The sequence below is a fragment of the Temnothorax nylanderi genome, unplaced genomic scaffold (assembly GCF_030848795.1).
Source record: "Temnothorax nylanderi isolate EJ_2023f unplaced genomic scaffold, tnyl_v1.0 TNYL_tig0053_pilon, whole genome shotgun sequence".
NCBI lineage: Eukaryota > Metazoa > Arthropoda > Insecta > Hymenoptera > Formicidae > Temnothorax > Temnothorax nylanderi.
Genome location: NW_027249115.1, coordinates 441,480 through 454,503, shown reverse-complemented (window position 1 = coordinate 454,503; position 13,024 = coordinate 441,480). Strand labels below are relative to the sequence as shown.

Sequence of the window (13,024 nt, the reverse complement as noted above, 5' to 3'; positions counted from 1 at the left end):
CGGTCGACCACGGCAATGGTATGAACGGCGGAATGGAGATCGTTGCGGCGGCTGTGCGCCGCGCGCAAATTGCTTCATCTCGCGCGAAGAAATCGAGCATTTGGTTCTGGGCACCGGGCCCCTCGTCGATATTAAAGTCGGGCCGCGATCAGGTGCCGGCGCGGCGTCCTGACGATTTCATCAACAGGCACGTCCGCGCCGGGATCATCATACTTTGTAACCGCGCGGCAAAAAGCAACTGCCCGCGCCAGGACACGCCAGGAAATATATGCCCGTAATACGGCGTGGATTCAGCGCGACCGCGCGCGCAACGGGTGACGTATGATGATAGTGTGGCCCAAGAGAATCAAGATGGCCGTAATAATATCATTATCCCAGTGGTCTCCATCGGCCGTTCGGGGCTCCGAGTGAGACATTTACCGTAACGACCGGCCATCCGTTATCGAGCCCCGGCATGCCTAAGCTTATATACGTAGCGGCCCGGCGATACCGACAAAACGCACGACTCGAGGCAGATATCCCTGACGCTCGGACGCCAGTCTACGGACCCCTTCTACGATGCGTTCTGATGAGATATTTGGTCTCTGATTACACCACGTTTATCTTCTCGATTTTCAACTTAACGCGTTATATCTATGTCCTTGTTATCATAATTTCCATAATTTATCGTTTTCTCTTATCATAAACTTTTATCACAAATGAGCGCGAATGAGCGTTGGGAGCGTCAGAAAAGACAAAAATACCTATTTCCTTCAATCGTTAATGACACTTCGCAATGACAGCTTATGATTGCGCCTGGCCAGATACCGGGCAATCGCTTCAACTTAGCAACAAGCCGAGCATCCAACATCAAGTCCGCTTAACCACGCTCCATACGTTTTCACGTGCACTCCGCCGTCAGTTTTTCTGAAGACCCATAAAGCCTCTATCACCATCATCATTATCGCCATTACTGCGCATCCACTGGCTCGCATTCGAGAGCCACGCTCCAGCGAGTTCCTTTACCCTAAAGAGAAACGTGGTTACCGCGGCCGATAGCAGCCCGGCAGAAGCATCAACGAGCGGCATTTGTTTTGCGAATTTCACGGTGCGAGCTGCATTCGTCTCGACGACAACGATCATCCCGTCTTTGCGTCTCGGACTTCGAACGTGGACTTAGCATGGCCGTGGCCAGTGCACAACTTCATTAAGAGTTTCCAAGTTGGTGGTGCTGATGATGTATATCGACGATATCTCAAGGAAGGTCGGGGTGAAGAGGTAGAAAAAAAAGAGAGCATGCAGAGCGAAAGAGAGAGAGAGAGAGAGAGAGAGAGAGAGAGGGAGGGAGGGCAAAAAGATCGGTAATGACGTCAGCGCGTTAGGGCAGCTGCCTCGGTTATTAATTAAGAGTGCGGACGGACGAGGCGGCGAAGGCGATCGCGGGGCCTGAAATTCGCCCAGGGGACCGCGGGAAATTAATCGCGCGCGATGGATTTCGAAGTTGGGAAGACCGGGACCGCGCCGGGACATGGATACCTTTAGGCTAGGAGCGAGCGCGTGCTAAGAGGACCGAACTTAATTATCGCGCTCGGGCCGCGCAAGGTGCAGAACGCGAACCGAGGAGACGGAATAGGGTGAAAGGTGCTGCCCGACTGCTAATTACTACGAAAGCATCTAACGACGAGATTCATCAAAAAATCATCACCATGCCGTGGTGTCGAGATGTGTATGATGCCTGTGGTTATCGTGTTTCAAAAGTACTTTTCGGATGAAACGCGAAGCTTTAAATCTCGAGATAATTGAAAATTCCTTCCTATTTCCTTCCGATGCCGCGTGGTAATTGAGGAGTAATTAATATATTGTAGAATAATGAGAGAATCCATCGAAAAGTGGTACAATAATAATATAAGTAGCAAACCGTTATTCACATCGTGAGATGCGTATTGTAACGTCTCGTTATTAATTTTGTTTCTACGTCTGTCTTCCACATGAGTAATGAAGTGAACGATTTGAATCATGAGATCAACGACGAGCGCTCATATCGCTCTTCCCAGAACTTAATTAAATGAATCGTCGTCGGCGTAGAGATAGCGCGCGCTCTACACAACGTAGGGCTCCACGACGGAAATAAACTACGGTATAAATAAAGAGTCACGAGGTAGAAGTCCAAGCTAATTCGCATACTAAATTAACGGAGCCGAAGGACACCGTAGGTCGACCGCGGGCAACCTTTTGCAAATCGAGATCTTCCCGGAGTTGCGCACCCAGCCGCGATGGCAGGAGAAGTTGAGAGTACAGAGCTCTCTTCTCTCGACGGGGTTAGCTCCGCGCGGCGCTTCCCCAAGAATTATAATAACGAATGCTTAAATCAGCTTAGCCGCGCTAACTTCGCTTTTGCGACTACCTCCCATGTAAATATGGAAGTAGCTCTCTACAAAGTGGAAGAGTGGGAGCCGCCGGCCGATTGGGTAGACCGGGGTAGGCGGGTAGGGAGTTCTCGCCGTCGCTCTCGCGGACGAGGAAGTAGGAGGAAGAGGAGGAGGAAGAGCAAGCAGGAGGAGGAGAAGGAGGATGAGAAGGACGAGGCGGCGGTGGCGGAGGAGCCAGAGGGATTCATGAATCCCAGATGCGGTGGATTAGACCGTCTTTGCCGTATTTCTGTTTTCGAGGAAGATGGCAACGGGCTACAGATTACCGTGAAAGTAGCGCCGGCGGCGCGGCTGGATTAGGAATTAAATAGCCATTAAGTACCCTCCGCCACGCCAGACCTAGAGCCTGGCCGCACGAGAACTGCTCAAGTGAGTGTGCGTGCTCTCGCGACTTTTCCGCAAGAAGAACCGCCGCGAAGGACGCGGAGGACGCGGAGGACGCGAGCGTAACGAACCGGAGGTACGCCCGGTGCCATGTGCCTGAAGGACGTTCGGATTATAGCATTTAGATTGTTTGCCATTTAATCTTACAAATGCGTGCCGAGAAACGCGATTAAATATGAATTGTGAACATCTGGTCTATGAGTATATTACGTGGAATACATGGGGAGAAATAATTTATTTTATATTTGGTACTCTAGAAGCTCTCATTCGTCAAGTTATCTCTGAGGATTCAGTACGGTCTGAAATCGGAGCGCAACACGATTCGATAAAGATGCCGCGTCGCGTTGCAGCTTCGATTTCAGATCGTACTGAATTTAAAAAATGACTCGAGAATCGAGCTGATATGACCCTCGGATAGAAGAGATATCTTCTTGAAAACGAAGCATAACGGTTTATAACAACGTGTCCGTATAACGTCGTGCATCTCGATAGCAGTGATGTTTCGCTGATGGCGAGAAATACACAGCGCGAACGAGAGCGATGGAAACGTTTATCTGATGTGTGTCATGATGAATTTTTAAAACAATGAAAGCAGGATCCCCGAGCTATCCCCGTGTCGCGGCTATTCGATTCCATTTGAGCACCTCTGATCTGACTGGTTTAGCTATAGAGAGCTCTAAACCGAATCCAATCCTGATTGACGTGAGGGAAGAAAGAGGGGAAACTATCGCGAGGATTATCTCTGGCGCCACTAACACCACCCGCGGGTGATGTACGCTAGCGGCTAGATCGTCTCATATTGTATTCCAACGAGGATGCCGCGCTATGAACGGTGACGGTGTAGCCTGCGCGCCTCGAAAAAACCTCGGTCATCATTATCATCATCCCGTCGAGTAAAACAAAAGGTCGGCCTGTCAAAATGCATCCTAGATATCTGCTGCATCTCCATCGACACACGAATCCAACGTTGATCCGCATTAAAACGGCTGGGTCAGGTCGCTGTTACACCTACGCTTACCAGAACGAAACGCGCATAATCCGCGGAGAGGAGAGCTGGTGGAACGAGAAAGGTGGTCTTCCCTCGCGCGGCTGTGCAGATCGAGAAAAGGCCAGGCATCCTCATCGTTATCTCGTGAGAATATGCTGAGGACTTCGAGGCACCTCATCCAATTGCACCGGGCGTAATCCAGTCGAATCGGCAATCGTCGTCGGGAACAATGACTGCCGGTGAGAGGACGCGCGCTCACGTGGGAAAATGCGTTCCGAGACGTCTATCCCAACGCCGGATTAACACCGGCTCCATCTCGGGAACAAGGACAGATCGCGTCGTGAGAGACGCAGATGGCAGAAGGAAATGCATATGAGAGACCGAGGTTACGTTGAAGAGAATTGTTTGTAGGCAAACACGGCACCACGGTTCTGTTCTCCTCCCTCTCTCTTTTCCGTACAGACAACGGTGATATCCGAGATGTGTTAGTGAAGACGTTCCGTCGTCCTGTCTATGGAAATGACAACGAACACAACGACGACAACGATGATGATAATGATGATGACGCTGATGATAATGATGATGATGATGATGGCGATGATGATGATGATGGCGATGGAGGTAGTGGGCCGTGAAATAAAAAAAAGAAATGGACGGAAAGAGAGGCACCACGCCGCGCGCCGGGGATGAAATTACCAAGTCGCAAGTCACTCCAGTAACACGTTAACCCGAGGCACGGCCGGACCCACGATATTATAAGTAAGACGTCTCGGGAGAAGTCGGCCTCCAGATATCCGATCACTGGAATGTAACGGAGGGTGGCGCCTTTTAAGCCCCGCGCCTCGTTGCCAGCTCGCGTGTTAACCGCGTTGGGTCATCCCCGGCGCTGGCTGTATTAGTGTTCCGCAGTATCGAGTGCAGGACGTGGCTGATCGATGCAAAATGTATTAACCCCCTCGATTCGACTCGTTCCGCAGTCAGGTTTATCAGGCCGGATTATGTTTCGAGCTAAATTTACACGGATCGTCGTATCTGATTCTAGCTACTCTTACAGCATGTGTGTGTTTTATATATAGATAAATATATATATATATATATATATAATAGACTGATATACATGTAACGAACGTAAGAGACAGATTATTATGATCATCGCGCGCAAGCTAGAAACATTTTCATGGTCCAAACTTAATGCTACGCATTTCATACAGACTAACAATTATAAACATATAAAATTGCGGTTGATAATAATAAACCGCGATTGTTTGTGTTATTATCTCTATTTCTCCTGATGAATAAGTGACTAATTCGCATTAAATGTATTGTACTTGAATAATTTAGAATATTCGCAATACACCTTCAAGATGCTTAATTACCCGAAATCGCTGATTAGAGACGATGACTAGTGATGCTGTTCGCACGAACTTCCGGAATACCTGCATTCATCAGCGTGACAAGCAAGCGGGCGCGAGTCGTTCTTTCATGGTGTGGAAAGACAAACAGAGGACAGAGGCCAGAAGTGAAGAAACGCAGTCACGGACAGAAGGAGAGAAAGAGAGAAAGAGGAAGAGGTAGGAAGGAAGGAAGAGAGAGAGAGAGAGAGAGAGAGAGAGAGAGAGAGAGAGAGAGAGAGAGAGAGGAGAGAGAGAGAATCCGAGAGAGGGAGAAAGGGAGAAAGCAGCAGCACAGGACCGAGAGATGCACGGTTAGTTAGGGCTCGTGTTTGCCGAGCGAGTTACCCTAACCCAACTCAGGCGGTTGGCGGAATTAAACGTTCGACGGAGGCTCGTTAACGTCATGAATATGTACCCTCCTACTCCCGGTACTCGCTACTCTAACGCGGTCCACTCTCGCCCCCTCGGTCCCAACCCCCGCCCGTCTCCCTGACACAACCGCGCTTCGTTCGGGTGGCGGTCGGCACACCGCTGTTTGCTGGTTAATATTCATCGGTTACCAGCCATACACCCAGCCAGATCCTGGATGATTTTCGATGGGCTCTGATTACAATCGACTCGATCATGAGTCTGGCTATAAAGTAGAAAAAAGGCGGATACATTGCGAACGCGAGAGAAATCGGTAAGTTTTCTCGAAAGTAAGTATGATCTATCGTCTATCGTATCGTGAACAGAATGAAGATTATTCTTGAACAAAAATCGATGGCGAAATTTGAAAAGGACATAATTTTTATACTGGATCTCTCTTTATCTTTCAACAAAGATTTTTAGACTTAAAGCTGCTGTCTCTTCTTTGATTTCAATTTGATTCTATATACTTTATATGCCACTATTTCCTGCTCTATTCTATTAATTAAATATTAAAGTTTTATCATTCTCACTACAAAGAAAGTATATTAGAAATAATATATAAAGAGAATACAATATAAATATTTTTTTTTCTGAAGCCGAATGAGAAACACTGAATCGTCCCGATGCTATCCCCATCGAACCGCGATATACATTTATGTGCGACGACGCGACGGTACGATTGTTTTCGACAAAAGAAACACGGGGTTTTCTTCGGGAATGAAAAGTAAATGGGGTTAACCAAGCTCTATGGTTGAGCGACCTATTATTTCGAGGGTGGATACGTACGATGAAGAAACGAATCTTTCGAGCATCACCACGAAAAGAGAATCCTTTGGAATAAAGACGTCAGACACATCGTAACGAAACGATATTAGAATATGCGATACCGGAGATATATTTGAGGAAAAAATCCGGGAAAGTAGAGATTTCTTTAAAATTATCTTTATGTGATTTTCGCTGATTACTTATATTCCGCAAAATAGTTCGCACCGGATGTATCGCGTAATGTAATATCGTTCTCTCATTGCAAATGGTTCATTTCTTTGTAATTTGGTAACGTAACGCACATTTAAGAGTTGCCGTCTTCAATTAGCCAAGCAAAAGAGATGGGCGCAGTCCTCAAGCCACGGTAGTCCAAGGGCTCCATGTGACAAGTTATGGTCCTTTCAAGCAGGAAGGCACCCCTTGAAAGCCGTGACGAGTCAACAATGAACACCATAACCGATCCATCCGCCACGTCGTTTAAACTTACGAGCGAGCGGTCGCCGGTGGCGTGTACGGACATTCCAAACAGGCGACAGATTTAAAATCATCGCTCCCAAAATCACAACAGTGTGCCGCACTAGTCGTCACGAGAGGTATCTCTTCCTTCGACAAAATATAACGAGACGCAGCGTCCGTATTGCGTTCCTGTCACACTTCTAGCAAAGAAAACGAAGAGCCGCGGAGTTACTTCATCCCGCGACTGGAAATAGATTGCGAAAGGCGGCGAAGTGAAATCTCGCCGTTAACCGTGACATTAGTTCTGCGTCGCAATTAATTTATCATCGAGTCAACACGCGGAGTCGGAGTGTATACGTGTACGCGTACGTGTGTACATGTATATATGCGCGTGCGTGTGTGTACCCGTCGTGAAAACAGGCGCGCGCGTTAGTCCTCCGCCGGGTGCTCCGAGTTATGCGCTGGTCATTTATATAAATAAGAAGCAGAAGCGATACCTGTGTGTGACTACCATCCGCACGGTGACTCCACACTTTGCATTATTCCCGAGACGGCCGCGTTCGTACCCGGGAATCAGACGTAGAGCCGGGGGGATTACGAATACACAAGGTGAAGCGCGCGAACGCGAGCGGCATTCAGAACACGTTCACGAGCGGTATCGTTAGCGTATTTTTCTTCGTGCAACGAGCAGCGGCGTATATACGCTTTTAATGAACGGCTACTGTCCCGCACGTCGACGATATAATTGATGAAAGGAGTTTCCACTACTCGAAACGTCTTCATCCCGTCCTCTAATGCGAGCGCGTTCCTCGATACGCCCGTTAGACACGAACTGACTAATGATCCAATCCTCGCGCTCATTGAACGCGAGAAGCGGATATCACAAGGCGCTTTTCGAGCAAAACTCGAAAGGCAATCCGGGGCATCGATGGCAGCGCATAAGCGAGCGAGCGAGTATGCAAATCCTTATGATTTACCGGAGGTGCGAAATCCTATCAGGAAATCACTTAAGACGCGTGGAAGTGTTGTCCATAATTTAAGATGAATCATCGGTAAGATAAAACCGAAGGAGAGCTATGTAATTCTCTTGATTTGACGTATGTACCGATAATTATGGGAGATCGAGGTATATAAGTGCTGAATCACTAAAAGGATCTTGATTAGTATAAATAATTGACTAACATGGTAATAAAAATGTCTTGTTAGATGCGATTGTAGATATTAGAAATGTAATCAAACGCGATTGCATGATTAAATTCGTTTAAATCATTGGCCCGAATTTCGTGACGTTTATCATGTACTCGTAATTCGCGACAACAATTGCAAGCGCCGTGTCTACGGCATCGTACCAATCGTCATAAAATTCTGTGTCATCTTTCGCTTGCCTTTGAGGAAATAAGTGGAACTTTAAAAGGGGAGAACGCGAAAGCTGTTGAAAGGCATCCCCCCGTGCCCACGGGACATATGCGGCGCGGAGGAACTGGGGACGGTAACAGGTCGTCATAACACTAGTCGCAGGCCCGACAAAAGAGCCATAAGCAAATAAACATTCTAACGAACCAGTTACTTAACCGCCACATCCACTGACCGTCGTCCGCCGAAGTTCGTGCCGTAGAAAAAAAGAAAGGAAAACATTGCGCCGAAACCAGAACTGGTCCACGAACCTGATTCGGGGACGTCTCATTACCGGATGCTGCGGCAAGCTGCGGAAACACCGAGATTCAAGTGGCATCAGACCAGCTTCAAGGACGTGGCGATTCGAGACGATTCTGAAGACAATTGAGGGGCGCCGATGACCCAAGAAGGTCGGATTGGGAGCCCACTGAAAAGGGTTCCAGCATCGAGTGCTTCATGATGAGATGAAATATTCATGCTGTTATTGCAGCTTTCAACAACCCATTGCAAACGTTACTGGGTACTTAGCGGTTGTGCAATAATACTAGTTTCTCTAGTCGAAACATTTTAGTAGTTAATAAGAAACAAGAAAAAGAAGTCTATTTTTTAAAATATCGAAGATTATATCTCTATCTCTCTCTATCTCTCTCTAATTAGGTACAAAAAATATATTTTATATAATAATGATTATTATATTAAGCTGTATTCATTCGATTAATTATATTAATATATAAAGAAAAAAAATTTATAAAATATATTATGTGTATAATTCAATTAAAATATAAAAATATTCGCAAGCGGTATTTAAACACGTCAGTATGAATGAATAGATAATAGCAAGCCGATCAAAAATCGAGACTCGCCGCCGCTATTAAACGGCGAAAGGCAACAAGGGATATCGCGATGCATTATCCGACATCGCAGCCTCGTTGGTCCATGAAAGCCCTTTTGTGTCTGAGGGCTAGTTCGGCTCTCAATTAACCCATCAGCTACCGGAATGGCTCCCGCGCTTAAGTTGCCACGGAGCCTCCAAGTGAAAAACAAAAAATTGAAAAGGAGAAAGACAGATCGGGCTGAAGTGGGGGAAATAGGGGGGCGGGAGAGACACAAGGTCGATGGCGGAGTGAAGCAGCGAGCGGGTGAGAATGAGAAACGGAAAAAACGAACGGCTCGAAAGTCTAGGCCGAAACCGCTTAATTAATTCGAATTTATCCGAGGCATGACGGGCCGGATTTTAATTCAATTCTCTCTTTTGTGCCACGTCCTCTACCTTCTCGCGCACTCGAGGATCTCCATTCGTATTGCGATGCATGGAGAAAGAAAGAAAGGAAGAGAGAGAGAGAGAGAGAAAGAGAGAGAGGGAAGGAAGGAGAGAGAAAGAAAGGTTTCGCCAACGTGACACCTCCGCGATTATAATTCCTCGGGAGATTATTATTCCCGCAATTAAGCGGCATCCCAGAGGAGAAGGAGAAAGAGAAGAAGGAGAAGGCGAAGCTCGTCGACGGCAGCAAACTGCGAAATGCCTAGCATGGCAGGTCGCACCTTTTTTTCAATAGGCCGAGAGAGCCTGTTTGTTTTATTATCCACCGTGACCATCGCGCCGAGAAATTCACTACCGCGAGACGTATTCGTATGCGCGTTGAATCTCTCACGATTACTGAATATTCCGTTGGAAAAAAAGTAGATACAACGGAAGATTCTACCGCGCGGTATTAAAACATATGTGAAGTGGCGGAGAGAGAGAATGTGCATCCTCCCGACTACGCGATAAAAAGTGACGCTTTTTTCATTCCTGCGAAAAGTTGTAAAATTTATAAAGTGATAGAAATACTGATTGTGATATAGGCCCCTCATTGGATATAAAATCATCACATTCTTCTGTGGAAACATAAAAGTCAAAATCATGGTGATTTAAATTTTTACTTTATCCCAAATTCTTCTCTGTCTCTACATTCATCTATATTTAGGTATACATCTGCCTGCCATCGTCTATTCACAGTCAAGTTTTTGGTGCGTCGATGATCTATAACTTCCTCGAGTGCACGAATCATCGGCTACGAGAACAGAGCCAAAAATCGCACGTCGATTTAAGAAAAAGAAACAGAGAGAAAGAGAGAGAAAAAGAGAGAGAGAGAGAGAGAGACCGGCTAGCAGCGCCGGATAAAAAACTGGTTGAAGAGTTCGAAGACGCGAGAACGCGACCGAACGATCGTACAAGACCGAAAAGTATCGTATAAGATTACAGTTACGCGGCTGCCATAACCAGTCGGGCGTCGACCCGACGTAAGTAGACAGTCCCATGAATATATTGCATCCTCCTCGAATAAAATGTTGAATTACTACCGTTTGACGTGCAAGAAGTCGCCTCTCTCTCTGCCGGTCGTGTCAGGTGGCCGGCGTTCTCGTTCCCGTCCGCGCGTTTCTACGAGTCACACCTTGCAGGAAACACTTCAGGCTTAATTGCTCCTTCAGGGATCCTCCCCCGGGGCCCCGTGAAGCGCAGAATCAGCACGGAGGTTAAGGATATATCCAAACGAGTTCTTAACATTCCACCTGCATGAAGCCGTGGCTGCCAACGCGGCCGCGGCTAAGACCTGAGACAGATCCTCCCTCGGCGCGTATATATTATATTCCAGATGAAAATGTCGACGAGAGAGAGAGAGAAGAAAACTCGCAGACGAAAGAATTTTCGCGATTATATGACAATAGGTATTTAATTTCGTGGCGGCTGCAGTGCATTGAAGGTATCAATGGATGAATTATTTTGCACCTATTCTTTATACAAAATATTACCTTACAATATGTTTTATATCTCTAATGTTATTTTTCGATGTTAAATATTAAATCTGTGAGAAATAGAGTCACATAGTTTATACACTTGTGTATATGTTACATGTGAATTGATTATTAAATTTAATGTCATGTCAATGTACGCGCGGCAAGTAATCATCAACGTTCAGCAATTGTAGTGATCGGCCGCCACGAGAAGGACAACGCACGTGACAAGTCGAGGGAATTAATCCGTGCCCTTCAGGAAGATTACGGATTTTGGGGAAAGTAAGGATTTCCGCAGGCGGGTGCGACGCGGGCAACGTTGCAACGCAGAAGCGGCAATCTCCTGAAGTGTTTGCCCTGTGTCCAACAACGCTCTCTCCGATCTCTTCGCTCTCTATCTCTACGTTCCTCTCTTTCCCTCTCTCACCTTCGCTCCGAGTTTCCTACCACGTGCCCTCGATTCCACCCCCGATACTTCCATCCTCGTTCTTCTTCGGCATCAAGCTCTTTCCACATCATCGAATATATCAAACGCATAAACACTCAATTAAAAAGGCGCTAAAAGTAATTACAAATTTTTCAAAGGAGAAGACAAGTTTGTAAAATTTTGACTCGTTAAAGTAGCAATTTAAAGAGACTTAGAAATAGAAAGAAATGCGTTATTCTTCTTAATCCTCTTCATACATGTAGAATTAATAATTAAATTGCTCCTACAATATATCAAATTTAAAATATACGTAAGTAATCACATTTCAAGAGGAGAAAAACGACGTGGAAGAACCTTTACGCGCACAACTTCGGCCGACTCTTTATCCCCGTATCCTTCGTCGGACTCGTTGGTGAATTTCGCGAAAATCGCCAGGGGCGAGTGACCGGCGAGGCGGCGATGTTTGCCGCCTACACGTCGAGTATTGTTGAATCACGGCCAGCCCCGCGAGGAAAGGGGAACAAATAAAGGGTTATTGTATTTGCACCGAGGCTTCGAGCAACGGTCTCGACGTGTGTGCGCGGTGGCAGCCTCTTCTTCTCGTCGAGAAAACTATCCGACGTTTCGAACGGAGATATATATCTACCTACTAGCTAGAGAGATCTCGAAACGAAGATACATCGAAGTTCGAGGTTGCGGACATATAGGAATGTCGAACGACCTTTAATAGCTTTCCGATAAAGGTAAGAAGACTAGACTACAAATGACTATTAAAACATTACGCTATATAACTGCAATCAGTTGCAATATTATTTTTTATCTCTTCATTTTGCTAGTAAGATCTTCTAACATTGCTATCAGTTTCGTACTATAAATTGTATAATGGTTTTGAAAGCTTTTATTGCTGAGAAAGTCTTCTTCTGTCTTTTTCGCTCTAGTGATAGTGATCCTCCCATTAAACGATTTTACTCGCATAATGAACTTCGCAGCGGCAACACAGCGATCCTATCAATAGGATTGCTGCACAGAACTCTTCGCGAAATCGACGACTCTAGTTACAGACCTCTCTTCCGGGAGCATTATCGCACTCTCGTTTGACGCTGTTAACGCGCGCGCGACGCCTGCCGTATCAACGTTTCACACAGCGTAATGGCAAGAGAGGACAGGGTGCGACACAAGAGGGGTTAACGGGGAAAGAAGGGACGAGAGTACGACGAAGTAGTCGATGGCAGCGGGGGTGATGGCTCGCAGCAGCAGCAGCAGCAGCAGAACAAGCCATCATGCCTTGTGATTACGACAGACCCATGGCGCGGGGTTAACGGGTGGCAGAGAGAGGGACGAGGGAGGGTGGCAGGCAGCGACCATAGCCTCTCATTAGAACTCGCGTGGCGCAACGCGAAATAAGGGTGTATCGCCGGTCGGGAAAATTGTAAGTGTCGCGAGATCAAAGGCCGACGCAGTAACGCGATATCACTCCCGCATGATAGGGCGCGTGCATTCTCCCTCCTCCCACCCTCTGCGAAAACTTCCACCCGCCATCGAAGAGAATGCCGACCTCTTTCTCGCCGGCCGAAAAGGAGCGTTGGGATCGGAATTGGCGACGTAAGGAAATATCGTTGCC

The 13,024-nt window shown here is 46.8% G+C and overlaps 1 long non-coding RNA gene across 1 annotated transcript; it reads right to left on the bottom strand.

Moving 5' to 3' along the window:
• Positions 1 to 6,613: 6,613 nt before the first annotated feature.
• Positions 6,614 to 7,052, bottom strand: LOC139772723 (uncharacterized). The gene is made up of 2 exons (XR_011718190.1): positions 6,838 to 7,052; positions 6,614 to 6,769 (listed from the first exon to the last, which is right to left on the bottom strand). It is a non-coding gene; the product is annotated as an uncharacterized lncRNA (long non-coding RNA).
• Between the last annotated feature and the right edge of the window lie 5,972 nt (positions 7,053 to 13,024).